This window comes from Vipera berus, assembly GCF_964194415.1.
Source record: "Vipera berus genome assembly, chromosome: 6".
NCBI lineage: Eukaryota > Metazoa > Chordata > Lepidosauria > Squamata > Viperidae > Vipera > Vipera berus.
This window is the reverse complement of record NC_138208.1, coordinates 58,719,145-58,734,090: the sequence shown is the minus strand read 5'-3', so window position 1 is coordinate 58,734,090 and position 14,946 is coordinate 58,719,145. Positions and strand designations below refer to the sequence as shown.

The 14,946-nt window shown below is 38.7% G+C and overlaps 1 protein-coding gene across 1 annotated transcript in view; it reads right to left on the bottom strand.

Annotated features, from left to right (window-relative positions):
* Window positions 1–14,946, bottom strand: part of EMP1 (epithelial membrane protein 1) — a 39,372-nt gene that overhangs the window by 23,694 nt on the left and 732 nt on the right. The window lies entirely within an intron of this gene.

Below are 14,946 nucleotides of genomic sequence, written 5' to 3'. Positions count from 1 at the left end.
TTTGCATAGCTACTGAACCAGTTATGAACAATTTAGATCAGAATTTATCAATAGATGTGATCTGCAGTAGATCTATAAGGATATCATGCTCCCAGCTGCTTAACAATAGCAGAAACCAACCAATCTGTTTCATGCCTTAAATTTTACTGCTGACATGAATAAAGCTTGGGATAATAAGCACTGGAATTTGCTGCAAGCTCCAGTAAATTCTGGTATTCAAAACAGTTTTTTGGATTCAGAATTCTTTTAATGTTAAGCATATGTTGTTTGTACCAGGCTATGGTTTGATAGATTTTGGGGCTCATGTACAAAGCAGATTCCATAATTTTGAAGTGTTCCCATTTCTGCTTTTAACTATATTTACACTGAAGAAACTTCAGTGTAAGTTTGTGATGGAAAGTTTTGCTTTCCTAATGAGTTCATCCCTTGATGTCCAATTTGGAATTCTGTACTAAAATCATATACCTCTGCTGATTACACACCTACTATCACTACTAAAACAGTGTTCTTTAAACTTGGGAACTTTAAGATGTGCGGACTTCAACTCCCCAGCATGGGAGTTGCCAAGTTTGAAAAACACTGTACTAAAGTAATGAAAAGATACAGCAGTTCTTCCAATATTTATATGAGTGCCCTCTATTCTATTATTCCTTCCTGAGCAATTCTGCAAACTGTGTAATACCTCTAATTTGATAGAAATAGATTTTTTATTTTCAAAATCTCCTTACTCAAAAGAAAGACAATCATTTATTAAATGAAAGGTATGATTTGTATTTTGATTACATACAAGGAAAGATGAGGACAGAATTTAATCTGATGAAAGCATGATGATGTTTAAGTCCACCTTCCATGAGGCAAGATTTTTTTTAATTCCCACAATACAATAACTTGTCTAGAGCTATTTGCTTCTTTCACCCAGTGAAACGTTTTCTATGACTCTGAAGAGAAAAAATAATAATAGAAGAAAATCCTGTCTCCCACTGTACTATCAAGTGACCAGACGATACCCTGCAACAGTAGCATTTCATGATATGCAAGATATTGGGCTTGAGGATTGCCATAGACCAGGGGTGTCAAACTTGCAATGTCATGTGATGTGTCACGATATATCTCAACTTTTTCCCCATTGCCAGTAATGGAGTGGGTGTGGTTTTGGCATGACGCATCCGGTCCATGGGCTGGCAGTTTGACACCCCTGCCATAGACTATGGACTAGAGAAGATAATTGCAGGGCAAAGGGGAAAAAATAATTTCCTCAGAAATGACAAAACTCATCCCTGCCTTTTTGGTAGCAAGGAAAGGCTTCAAGGTAGCTGAGGTGTTCATAAAACTCTGGAAGATGCATAGGTGTAGAAGGCATAGGACTATTTGCAAAGTTCAAAACTGTCATCATTCTGGCAGTTGCTCATAGGCAGGGATTCCTCTTAGAGGCATAGTTATATGTGCCGAAAAGCTGTCTCATCTCAGTGGGCAGAAGGGGGGAAAATCAGCTTACCTGGGAACAAAATGCTTTTCACCATTCAGATAGAAGTGCCCTCACTATTCTGCAACACCTCTGATCAATGGAAACCATGGAGTAAGATGTAGTTCCTAGGGAATCTTTTTTTTTCTGATACCCACCAGACATATATACATACAGTACATATTTTCTCTTAACTTCAAAATTGAACGGGAGTCTACAAAGCAATGTTCCATTTTCTGGTATCATATTTATTGTCCACAATACCTCTAAGATTATTGTAAGCCACCCAGAATCACTCAGGACAGTGAAACAAGTGGCATATAAATTTAATAAATTATAAATTATAAAGTTCCAATGGGGCATAGGAGCACTCTTACAAAAATTAAAGGAGAGGGCTCTAATCTAGTGCTTTATATTCTTCATCTCCTTTCCCACTAACTCCACCCATCCACAAACACATACGAAGTGAAATACAAATAGGAGGTGGAAGGGAACACCCTCATTGATTCACCTTGCAGTAAATGACTTATTTCTAACAAGCCATGCACAGAATGTTATTGATTTTATGATGGATAAGCCTTCCAAGGACATGCTCCCAAAAAGTTACCCTTCCTTATTCTATTGCACTGATAGAAGAAGCAAACTGGGGATCCCTATTCGCACAGTGATGGAAGGAAAGCTACTAGCCCAGATGAATCGTCCCACCCAAAAGCTATTAGTTGCAAAGTTGTCCCTTTACAGCTGCTTCTTGTAATTCACCCATCCTTCTGTTTGTGGGTAGCTTTCTGAATAGCTGGTGGCATATTTTAGCCTATTTGACTCCCAATATAGCTACCTTCACTTGCCAAATCACATTACGAGGCCCCAGGAACACCATGGGGTTTTGAGCAGCAGAGACCCAACTCCACACCTGCCACTTTCCAGATGGTCTTCTTCTAATCTTCAGCAGCCTTCCCTTATTGCCTGCCCTTGATATGCTAGTGTGAATGCCCCTTTAAACTCATAATACATAAATAGAAAGAAATGGTGATAAGGAAGAGAAAAGAGGCATGGTAGTAAAGGGAGGGAGGGAGGGAGGGAAGGAAGGAAGGAAGGAAGGAAGGAAGGAAGGAAGGAAGGAAGGAAGGAAGGAAGGAAGGAAGGAAGGAAGGAAGGAAGGAAGGAAGGATATTTATGGTTGGGTAACCAGATTTGGCAGAGGAGAAGTGAAAGTTTTATGTTGCATACTAAGTACAAGCCTCTACAAGTTTGTATTTCATAGTGAAGAGAAGGCGGTAACAGCTACTTCTTGTCAGAAAGCCCCTTCCCCTGGCATTTGCTTCTGCCTCCCTCACAAAGGTGATTCACTGGCCAAAAATTAGCTCTTGTCAATAGGATGAGTAACAGAGCAAATCAAATACTAGGACATTTGGAAATTAAAGTAATCAATCAAAAGCAAATATATGGTAAGATTTGTGATACATCAAGTGCTGAGTGCCACCCTAAATAAAATATGCCATTCTGCTCAAAATCAGGCTAACTGTATTTCAGAGTCCTGGCTCATTTAAGTCATGCAAGGCCACCCATCTCCCTGAAACGAAAGTAAAGAGGTTGGACTACATCACTTTTTATTGTCATCATGTTTCTGGTGAAATACCATTTGTACATATGCTACCTGCTCACTAAAGTGGGTTCCAGCAACTCCACACTATAACTAAGGGATTCTTGTATTTACTTTATTTTGGAGGAAATTATATTCATGTTAGCATATTCTCCTGAGCCACAAAAAAGTACAGCTGAGTGACAGATTAGCATTAGAACCTGATTTGTATGCAGAAAAATCCACATTCTGGGATCTCCAAGAGCAGAAGGAACAGACAGTAGATCAGAGGAGAAGACTTGTCTATCTCTGACCCTGGAATGCTACTAGTAAGAAGGAAGAATACTAGACTAGTTGGTCATGTAGCCTGACTTTGTATGAAGATTGAATGGGCAGCATACAAATAATTGCAAACAAAACTTCTGAGCAGAGTATTGATCATATTCTATTCTTCCTTGATGAGAAGTAACTAACCAGTTTTATTAGTCCCCCACAAATAAATACATCATGAATTTAGTTTAGAACAGGGCTTTTCAACCTTTTCACCCATTGTACCACTTTTAGGATATGGCAACATCCGAGTACCACCAGTCGCCTAGCAAGGTGTCAAAAACTTAATGACCAAAAATAAAGGAAAAAAGTGATAAAGTACAGGTAGTCCTTGACTTACAACAGTTTACTTAGTGACTGTTTGAAGTTACAATGCCACTGAAAAAAGTGCCCCCCAAGCCACAGCCGAGCAAGACACCTGCCTGCACGCCCGGCGGCGCTCTTCCTCCTGTCCAAGGTTTTCATTGTTGTGAGCATTTCTGTTGAGGATTGGCAGTGGGGGGTGGGGGGTGTTTAGTTTTTATTTTCCCCCCCTCTGCTGGGTGGTTGCAGCAGGTTTTGGTCACTTCACATGACCCTGGGACACTGTGACCATCATAAATATGAATCAGTTGCCAAGCATCTGAATGTAAATAACAAGACCCTAGAGATGCTGCAACATTCCAGCTGATCGGCGCTTCTGGGCTCAGCAGAAGCACCAGGATCAACGCCAAGCTCCAGCTGGAGTCTGGCGCTGATCCTGGGGCTTCCACTGTCCCTGACAGCCCTGCAGCTCCAGCCATCTCTCACTCAGGCTTCTGCGGTGCTGCCACCGGTTCAGCTCATTCCCCTCCCCTGCTACCACTTTACTAGGATGGTCATGTACCACCTGCCAGGTGCCAATGTACCACAGGTGGTACCCATACCACTGGTTGAAAAGCCCTGGTCTAGAATATACGATGGAAAAAATTGTTATCCTATGATGATTCTAAAATGAACATTTTATGCAATTCAGTAATTCATTTTAGAAATCATCCATTCTATCCCCGTTTCTGCAACTTGCTAAGTTGCAAGAATGTGTTGATCCAAAAGCAGAATGCAGTGAAGTCAAATCATAATTCCAACAGGCTGTGGCCAAATCTGAGCCTCTTGTTTCCATCTGAAAAGCCACAGATGGGCTACTACAAGAACTTGTACACTCTGTTTTGACACTTCATTCTGATGTAGCAAATGCAATATTTAAAAGGAAAGGCAAATAGAAAGCGAATATCCATATTGTGCATACAACGTTTAGGACATTTTATTTATGATCAATAAATAAAAATAATCAAATATATACTCATTGTTTATATTTAATAGTCTGAGGATATATTATCTACTCAGGAGCATACAAACATGCACATGATGAACAATATGGTAATAGGATATGCCACTAAACCAACTGAACATGTGTTGGCTAGTTTTTAGGAGAGGTTTTGGTGAAGGAAAGCCCATGAACTACGTGAGCAGGGGAAACCCTCAATGAGCAGGCCTCGACAGCATCAATCAATACTCAGATAAGCATGGTGGAAAGAATAACTCTGCTTTTACTTGCGTAGTTAGAGGGATGGAAAACATGAGCAACATCTCGCTTTCCTAGTTGCTGTGATTCATTTGGAGAATGGATTACTCTTCTGAAGATTAATAAGTACAGCTGACATTTGCTCAGAAAGTGACAACCGTCGAGCACTAAGCCATGCAAGAGTCTCTAGAAGGGAGAGGTGCAGGCAGCTGCTGGAAGGCAGCCAAGAGCAACCAGGGAAGAAAATACTGTAGCTCTTTGGACCCACCCGCTTTTACTCCAGATGTGCAAGAATGAAGGAATAAAAAGGAAGAAGCAGGGAACAAGAAAGGAGGGCTATCATGAATGAAAGCCACACACAGATCTTTCCTCTCCACTTTCAAAGCATAAAATGAATCACTGGGTTGAGATGGTTGACAACAAACAAACAAAGAAACAAACAAACAAATAAATAAATAAATAAATGGCCTCCTGCAATTTTATGGATCAGGACATAATTAAGTTGGTGCATCATTCACAACCAGTGCTTTCGCAAAAGCTGCTGCTGAATTCTGACTTTCTTCTGGTTTACATATAACCTTTAGGATTTAGAGCTCTTGACACTTTCTCAGAAGGAGGGAGGGAGGGAGGGAGGGAAGGAGGGAGGGAGGGAGGAAGGGAAGGAAGGAAGGAAGGAAGGAAGGAAGGAAGGAAGGAAGGAAGGAAGGGTAATCAGAGCAGAAACAGGATGAAACGTTAAGCCACAATGTACGGCTGACTTTAATGTACTAATAGGAAACAAGATTGATACTTAGAAAAAAGTGTTACACTTTATTGTGAGATACGTAACTTTTTATCGCATGGGTGTGCAAACCTTTGGTGAATAAGTCACATTTAATAAGGGAAGGAGCCATGCAGAACCACAAAGTGAATAGATAGTATCACACATGGCAATTTTGATAATAAGTAAGCTGCCTCACATGTTACATAAGGAATTGGGAAATTCTAATTTTCTCATGTTTGCTAGACTTTTTGGTAGTTGAAGTTCAGCTACACCTATAGGGACATTGCTTCCCATTCTTGCTCCAGACCAACACAAGCCTTACTCCCAATTGCTTTTCCTCATTGGTTAAGATCTGGAAGACAAGATGCCTTCTAGGTCCCAGCCCCTAGGGAATATTATTTGAAGGAAGCTTAAGATGAGGCCGTATCAGGGGCTACATGAAGTCAGGTCATATCAGGGGCTTTCCTCCTTTTCTGGAACAGCATTCTCCTGAAATCAAATTAACCCAAACTTTTAAGGCTTTTAAAAGCAATCAAGATCTGGCTTTTTCAGTGGATCTACTGGGTCTAGTGTTAACAGTTGTCCTTGCCTGTATGGGAGTATTTGGAAATGGGTTGATGCCTGAGAGCATGAAATATTTCTTATGTGATATTATTATTATTATTATTATTATTATTATTATTATTATTATTATTATTATTATTATTATTATTAAAAACTTTTATTCATAAAACATGAAACTCAGTCAACTGAACACTCAAATTGGCTGGCACTAATGGTTGACACGGGTTGCTGCCAGCTTCCTAGGTATCAACCAGGTATCTCCTTAAAATGTAAGGTGTTCCGAGCAGTGCAGGTTTTTTGTAGCTTTGCTGGAGTTATTGCAGGAAGCTGCAATTTCTTGGTGTATTTTGCAAAGATTTGGACATAGTTCCCAGTGCCCCAATGACAATGGGTATCACTGTTAAACATTTTATCCATAATTGCGCAGTTTCGATGGCCAGGCCGCGGTATTTTGTAATTTTTCCCAGTTCTTTTTCTTCGACTCTGGCATCTCCTGGTACAGCGATATCAATCAACTGTATGCTTTGGTTCTCTTATTATCAGGGCTTTTTTTCTCATAGAACACTCAGAACGGAGTTCTGGCACCCTTTTTGGATGGAACCTTATAGGGTAGGCAAGGTAGGTTGTATGACATGTGTGAGTTCTGGCACCTTTTTCTTTTTCAAAAAAGCACTGCTTATTATTATTATTAATCACACAGTCAGCCAGATGTTCAGACTGGATTAGGCATTTTTGTCAACCTATCCAGTCCTTACCAAGGACCTGGGATTGGCAGATCTGGATGTTTGATGGTGTTACAGATATCATTGCAGGATGGAAGCTGCTTCCAGTAAGGCCACCTTTTGCAACTGACTGATGGCAAATTTGTCAATGCCAATGGGGTCCAAGTGCTACTCCAGTTGTTTTGGGATTTCACCCAAGGCACCTATTATGATTGGTACTACCCTTGCTTGCCTTTGCCACAGTCATTCTATTTTTATTTGCAGGTCTTTGTATTTTGTTATCTTCTCCAGTTCTTTCTCTTCTATTCTGCTGTCTACAGGCACTGCCACGTCCACTATCCAGACTATTTTGTCTTTCTTATCAACAATTGTTAAGTCCAAGGTGTTATGTGGCAAGTGCTTGTTTGTTTGTATTCTAAAGTCCCAGAATATATAAATAAATAAACTAGGAAGTGGATACTGGTTGTACTAATGCAATAAGTGTTCTTATATGAGAGAGGCTTTCAAACATTACCCCCCCCCCAAAAAAAAGGAAATAGAACACAAGTGGAAATATTATACAACTTCTCTTAAAAATGCATTAGGTCAGTACTTCTGTCTCATTGCATGTTTTTAAGAAGCTTATGATATTAATGATGAAGGAGCTTAGAAAAATATCGACAGTGGTCAGGCTGTCCAAAATTCACCCCGAACTCTGTAGGTTTTTGTTTGAGCAAAATAAACAGGGATTGCACTTTTTCTAGCCCTTCTTTTAACTACATTAATATATATTTTCTTAAACTGGAAATATAAATTGTGGTACCTGAATGAAAGACATCTATATGCATTTGTTACATTTTGCTAAATGAACAACATAGTACAACTACCTAGGGAAGTTAGGTATTTTTTTCATTTTATATCACTTATTTCTATCCAGAGGCTACTTGAGGTGTCTCTTCCATAATTTAATAAAAAATGATCAAAACATTTTTTTTGTTGAGGGCATGGGAAAGTAAGGATGAAATTGCCTTAATGGAGGAGAGAACATTTATTTGATCCACCAGTCATTTTCCCAATTGACTAGAACCATAAATTCACCTGGGTAGCCCTAGGCAAGCCACTCTCTCTCAGCTCCAGTCCTAACACATGTAATACAACAATTATATTAACTGGCATGACTGTTGCAGTGAGTGCTGAATAATGTGAATAAAGCAAAGCAATTTACTGCTGGGTAGACCCAGAACTTTTAGTGCTTCTCAGAAGAAATGGTTTTGTCCTGCTTCAAATTCCTCTTATGATTTTTTTCAGGATGTTAGGATAATAAGGTTGGTTCCACTTAGAACTGTAAAGTGTGTAATCTCTTATAGTTATAAGAAAGTTCATGCTGAAACAGGCAATGTGATTCTTGGCTTTAATCCTTATACAAGTATCTACATGTACAGTACTCATTCTACCTCTGGAAGTGAAATAAAACATGTATGTTTTGTCATCTGAAAACTTTTTTTCTCAGGCATGCTGATGTGCAAAAAAACACATAAAAGTATAAGTAGATTTACAAAAGTTGCAAGGAATTACCTAGTGGTTTATTAGAAAGGCCACATACAACAACCACTAACAACTACCAATTTTTAAGCAGTTTGATCAAATACAATTAGACGAGTTCTGCAGACTGTATTTATTGAATTTATTTATTACATTTATGTCACTGCCCATCTCACTTGCAGGTGACTCTGGGTGGCATACACAATCAAAATCCAAACTAATGATCACAAAATTGAGGACCTTCTGAAGAGCCAGCAGGATTGGGACAATCTGACCTTTATTAGTCTCACATTGATAATTTCCCATTAATATATTCTTAAACATTATATACAGTCAAGAATTTGGCTTCGGCATTGTATATGTATATAGTGTGAGAGAAAAAAGCAGAGGGATTATTTACCAATTAACCCTCTTCCCCCTTCCCAATACACACTCCTGCTTAGTTTCCTTGGAGTCTTCACTGCTTGCAGTTGTGCTTGATTTAATGAGTTGCTCTGCAATAAATATCAAGTGGCAATATTTCTAGCCATGTAGGGAAAACTACTGCTAATTGCTAAATATCAAGCAGTTTTAAAGGCATAGTCAAAAGGCTGAAAGCCCTTCAAGTGCTTTTTGCAAGAACAAACATGGCATTAAAATGCTTAAAACAGGGTTGCTGAATGCTGTTTTTCCCTGTCTAATCAGCATCACCTGCAGAAAGGCACCACAGTATATTTTGCAGGTATACATTTTGTATCTCTGCTGGAAAGAGGTGGGTACTAGAGACCAGTGTAAAAAGGATCAATGCCAGGCCAGAAAACAAAACTGGTAAGACCTTGCTAGACCTTGGTCTAAAATAATAAACCAGTGTCCTAATTTATCTAGAACAACCATACCACCCACTTACCTTTTACAATACAAACTTAACATCTTTATCTTACCCTAAATTAGGGATAGGCAACCTTGGCTCTTTTATGACTCATGACTCCCAGAAATCTGCCTACCCCTGCCCTAAATATATACTGAAAAGAGGGAACTACGTGTAAGTTCAAGAGGCTGATTTGGATGTATAAAGAAGTGTTAACGAGTGGACATTGAACTCCAACATTTCACCTGCAATGCCTCTCAGACAGACTGCTCCTGCATTTCTAAGATGGAAAAAAATGTTTCCACTTTCTGTTCTCTTTCATCATAAGATGTGTCTACCTATATAATTCATGTAAACACCCTGGAGAATTCCTAAGTATATTACAATGAGGATGTGGAATGGAAAAGAACAAGGAGTGGTCATCTGAGAATGCAAGATCCAAAGCATCCACAAATGTAGCCATGAACTCAGACACAGCATGACCACATCATGCCATTTCCTACTTAAAATTGAGCAATGTAGGTCTCAGAGATGTGGATGGCTTTGGCTTTGGCTCATCCCAAACTGTAGGATCACAATTGAACCCCGCTTGAATGTTTCATTTTTTTCCCCCTCCAGCACAAGAATATTAAAAGCAAAACAGAACTGGAGTGATGTTTTGATAGATTTTCTTCCTGAGCTATAACTGACAGCAAGTGCCCAAACCCAAGGCAATGGACCTCGCTGAGCCAATGCAAGTATGACATTTGATTTCATTAAATTGAAATTAATTAACATTAAATTAATTAAATGCAAAGATCATAAGTGATCATTTTGTATTTCAGTCACCTAAAGAATTTCAATCTGATACTGAGTTTTAGAGGGACTCTGAAGTTGTACTGAAGTTGCCTTTGGGTTCCACAGGCATCCCTTGGCTTTAAGAAGGCCAGAAGCAGCCTTGGGGTTTCACATAGGCTGGACTAAACTAAAATGGATCATTTCTTTTTCTAGCAGTCTTTCTGTTTAATGAACACATAGCTGGTTCTTGGCAAAAGGAACACAAATAGCAGTCAATGCTTAAGAGGCTGAAGATACAGATTCAGAAGTATAAAGTCTGGCACCATTATGGTTCCTAGAGTACAGATCAATATAGAAAAATAAAACTCCTCAAACTTATAAAATGCTTCAACCAAGCCTTGTGACACAACATTCTCTCTTACAGGAGGACTATGAACAGATGATTCTTTGTTCTGGAAAGAATTAGCAGACATATCAAACTCGTGACATCACGTGATGTCACACAACGTATCGGGACAGTTTTGCCAATGCCAGCAATGGGGTGGGCGTGGCTTTTGGATGATGTGTCCGGCCCATAGGCCGGCAGTTTGACACCCCTGAATTTGGGTATCTATCCTGCCAAAGACTTGAGCTGATTGGTTTACTAAGCATATTAATTGAAGCATAAGTCCTTCTCATATGCATGTAACTATATTTTTTTTCTACTCAGACTTCTGCCCAATTAATCACCTTTTGTTTTTATGGTATATCTTCCTAGAGCCCTCACGGTGAGCTTAGAATTTTTTTCATTTGTTTTAAATATTTTGATATTTTATCATTGTTGTTGTTGTTGTTGTTGTTAGTTGCGAAGTCGTGTCCGACCCATCACGACCCTATGGACAATGTTCCTCCAGGCTTTCCTGTCCTCTACCATCTTCTGGAGTCCATTTAAGCTCACGCCTACTGCTTCAGTGACTCCATCCAGCCACCTCATTCTCTGTCGTCCCCTTCTTCTATTGCCCTCAATCTTTCCCAGCATTAGGCTCTTCTCCAGTGAGTCCTTCCTCCTCATTAGGTGGCCAAAGTATTTGAGTTTTAGCTGCAGGATCTGGCCTTCTAAAGAGCAGTCAGGGTTGATCTCCTCTAGGACTGACCGGTTTGATCGCCTTGCAGTCCAAGGGACTCGCAGGAGTCTTCTCCAGCACCATAGTTCAAAGGCTTCAATTCTTTTGCGCTCAGCCTTTCTTATGGTCCAACTTTCACTGCCATACATTGCAACTGGGAAGACCATAGCCTTGACTATACGCACTTTTGTTGACAGGGTGATGTCTCTGCTTTTTAGTGTGCTGTCTAGATTTGCCATGGCTTTCCTCCCGAGGAGCAAGCGTCTTTTAATTTCTTGACTACAGTCCCCATCTGCAGTGATCTTGGAGCCCAGGAAAATAAAATCTGTCACTACCTCCATTTCTTCCCCATCTATTTGCCAGGAATTGAGAGGGCCGGATGCCATGATCTTGGTTTTCTTAATGTTTAGTTTCAACCCAACTTTTGCACTCTCCTTCACTCGCAACAAGAGACTCTTCAGTTCCTCTTCACTTTCTGCCATTAGAGTGGTATCATCTGCATTTTATCATTACATTAATATAAATATATCAATAGGCTTCAAATGATAGCCTATTCAAATGGTAGTCTATTCTCCAGTTCATACTCATCTCCTTTCACGGAATCAAATTAACAACCAATGACAGACAGACAGATAAATCAATCCACTGCAGAATGAAAGCATTTTCACTGAAGGTTATGGAACATAATCATACCCAAGAGTGTGGAGGACAGGCTCTACTCTTCCTTTAGGCACAGAAGGTAGGTGGATAATTTTGAGGCAGTCATTTTCATTCAGCCCTAGCCTGGGAAAAAGAAGAATATCTATCTACCAATCTAAAATGGGAGATTACGCTGTGTGTCTGTATCTGTGAATATATTATGCCCTATTTTACAGCTGATCTTTTGAAGCTGCTTTTAAAAATATCATTTAAAATAACAGTAAAGCTATTGTAACATTAACAGTCACATAGGACCACATGCCCTAACCATAAATATTGGTGGCCATTATTTTTTTTCATTAGCCACTGAAAAGCTTAAAGGATAGCAGAAAAACTAATGTTTGGGAATCAGCATCTGAGCACCTACAAGAACTAGCAACCTACCCTAGAATATATTTTTTTTTCAAAATTGTAACTTTTGGGGTAGTACCCTGGCCATCATATGAAATTACACAATGATATCAGGTTCAGAAACAGTGGTCACCCTCACCTAAACATTGTTCATTCAGATCAGTAGCTATTTGCTATGACAGTTAAACTGATCCTGTGTTCTTATATTTCTGTACACCAGATAGTGAAAAGCAAAGCTGACACCCTATGGCCTGGCTTGTACCCATCCCATTCTTGCCACTATTGGAAATTGGATACCGGATGAACTGAAAACGTGGCCTGATCCAGCAGTGCTGTCTCTAATTAGTAGCATTCTAGAACATGCACGTGTCCCACTCCTTGCCATATGATTTTCCTTAAGCAAGAATATTATTCTCTTCCCACAACTACATAAATTGAGTCATCTGAAACTTTCTGGCAGGGCTGTTAGTTTAATCTCATGTTTTCTATTAAAGTGAAGTGTTGGCCATCATATCTTTCATTAATAGCACACAAACTAGTTATCTTGGGCACTGTAACATATAAAAGTGCTTAACTCATGACCAAACTCTGTTTTTTTTAAAAAAAATCCTCACTGCTGAGAATCTCTTTAGCCAATAAATCCACCTGGTATTTCTTTTTAAAATAGGCAGCAAAATGAAAAGGAGCAGAAAATTAGGTGAGAGGTCAGAAACTACAGCTATTTGCCTGCCAATAGTCCCATTTTTAATAAATAAGATATTTTCATATGGTGGCCCATATCAGTAATATAGACAACCTAAATTTATACACATTCACTTGAAAAAAAGACTGTTAGGGTCCGTATAGCCTATTAATGCATATTCACATATGTATATGAGGATCAGATCTGAAAAGTCCCTCAGAAAGACCTGCATTCTGCAATCTGCAGAATGAACCATTGAAAAAAGGTAACCCTATCAATTTCATGAATGGAATATGAATGTATTTGATATGATACCAATAAACAGCTGCTATTGTTGTGAATTGGTAGGAAATGGCAGGTAGTTATTGCAGAAGTTTCATAAGGCCTTTTATGCCATGATTCTGCACCATTATCTTATCTGGAAGTAAATCACATTTCAGTGTGAGCTCTATAATCCTGGAATTCTCCCATTTCAACTTCTCTGGGGCATTTTTTTTTTAACATGAATGGACTCCAGAATCAGAACACAGAATAGAGCTAGTGCCATTGCCATAAGAGGAGATGAACAAGTTCTTCATTCAAATCAGGTGGAGTGCTTTTATCCATTTTATTACATATTCACAGGGGGAAAAACATCACCTCATTGGAAACATACTGAAAGCAGGCCACACCTAAGGGAAACTGTTTTTCACCAAACACAGAATCTAAGCCTCTTTAAGCCACATATTCATATACACCCCTACATATGCTATTACTAAGAAGACCTTTAGAAAAAATATCTTTTCAACAAACTGCAATGCAGTCTTTGAAATGCTTTTTTGTTCAATCCCTCCTAGGGATTTGGCTGTCCTCAAGGCAAAAATGCAAAGCAGTACCTATTAAGACTTTGCTGCAAAGTAACATCTAATCTTCATCAGAGATTATTGATCTGTGCTATTATTGAATGATTAGAAGTTTCATATTGCTTAACTGCCTACATGTTGATCAGTAAATAGCATTAATTAGACACTGTTCTTTAAAGCTGATATTAGGCAAGGAAAATATCAAGCTGAGTTGCAAGCAAATTGTTTACAGCCATAATAGCATCAGCATTATGAAACATCACATATACATTGCACAATCCACATTCAAAAAATGCATCTGTAATGCCAGTTAATTAATCTTAAACTATTCATTTAAACAACATATATGTTGATTTGATCATATTTATTACTTGCTCCTCTGCCAAATGTGCAGCTAAGGGTATGAAATATATCAAAATAAGTAATAAAACTAAGTAAAACAAATAATACATAATAATAAAGTAACAGTAACCATGAACATTATTACTAAAAATATAATACATCATTACATGATTACTAATGCATTACAACCTATATAAACCTATATAAAGTATAATGAAGAGTAAAGTTGCTATAGAATGTTAATACATAAGTATTATTCTAAGGAAGTTCCTGTCTCAACAACCCACAAATGTATTCCACTGGTGGGATTTCTGATGATAAGTGCCAATTAGAAGAAAGTTTCAACTAGGAGAACTAGTTCTCAGTCATATTTTATGCCTTTATAGATTAGATCCAGCACTTCCTTAATTTAAAACTGGAAACCAACTGGAAGCCAAGGTAGTTGATCTGAGATCATTTATAATGTGATTTGAAAAGTGCACAGACAGCAGTCTTTCTAACTTGCTGAAATTTACAAACATTTTCCAAACCATTCTGCATAGAACATTAGGTTTATAATCTAAAACTGAAGCAATTAAGGCCTGGGTCATTCCTAGAGAAAGCAATTAAAAGAAATTATTAGCAGTTAAAGATTATATCAGTCTATAGGTTCACCTCTCCAAAACCTTTGTAATCAATTAAATCACTCAAATCTAGGTGCATCTCCTCCACCCATCTCCGTATTGACCATCTTTAACATCATCCTTACCCTGGGAATTTTCTTACTCAGAGTAAATTACTTTGCTCTAGGTTCTGGGGGGGGGGGAATCCAGTGCTATAGCA